Genomic DNA, 1,020 nt, shown 5'->3' with positions numbered 1-1,020 from the left:
TTTGCCAGAGATGACTCAGCTTTCTTGATGTGTTCGGTGAGAGAACATTCAAGAGGCTTAATGACAATACACTGACTTTTTGTTTCATTTCACCATGTGCGCCTGCTGCATGGAGGCGGGGAACCGTTCCCACACTGAAAGACTCACTAACTGACAAATGGCTTCATATGCATTGTTAGCATTCTCAGTGAAAACTCATTAGCAGTCTGTGGCTGCGGGCTGACCGGTTGCCATTTGATTTCCTTTTGGCTCGTTATGTCCCTGAGAAGCATAATCTAGGGTAAATCAATAGTATGTTACGCAAAAATACAAGCAGTTCAAGTGCGATGACCAAGCAACCATTGCACACATATATGCTGCGCCTCCCCCCTCAACACGAAACCAAATGAAAGCTTGGCTGCCATTGTGAATTAGGAAAGCATGTGTGTGTAGTGGGGAGGGTAATCCTCAACAGCCTCTGGGTGTTTTGCTCACACTCACCAGCTGTTTCCATCAGTGTGGTGTCTGTTGGTCAAAGACTGGCAGGTGCTGCCTCCCTGTGTTTGCACACAGTAACTGCTGCCACAAGCATTAATGCTAACGCTAACGCACAGTCACTCTCAACAACAGAAGGGGTCAAAGCAGTTGGCAGTACACCCCACAGCAGAGTAACGCCCCGTACAGGACCTGTAGTTGTAGCTATAGATGATGTAGTCCTGCAGCTGCTGTTGTCAGTATGGCTCATGTCCCAAATTGACATCAATGTAGTTCAGTAACATTAGCGAATTGACTTTGTGTTAATAAACTAATGCACCTGTAAGCTGGTGCCAATAATTTAAGGGCCACTGGTTACAGGCACATGGTTTTGTCTTTCCACAATAATGGTTTATGTTGGCAGTTTCTGTGATGACACAACCCAGTAACTGCGAGGTGAAGGACGTTGTTGCTCAGCAAAATTTATTCATGAAATTAAAAATTTGACGCTCCTTGTTAAAGCGTTTGCGCTGCTGTTTGCTGCGAAAAAAGAAAAAGCGAGTGAGA

The sequence above is a fragment of the Echeneis naucrates genome, chromosome 3 (genome assembly GCF_900963305.1).
Source record: "Echeneis naucrates chromosome 3, fEcheNa1.1, whole genome shotgun sequence".
Lineage (NCBI taxonomy): Eukaryota > Metazoa > Chordata > Actinopteri > Carangiformes > Echeneidae > Echeneis > Echeneis naucrates.
This window is presented reverse-complemented; position numbering follows the sequence as displayed.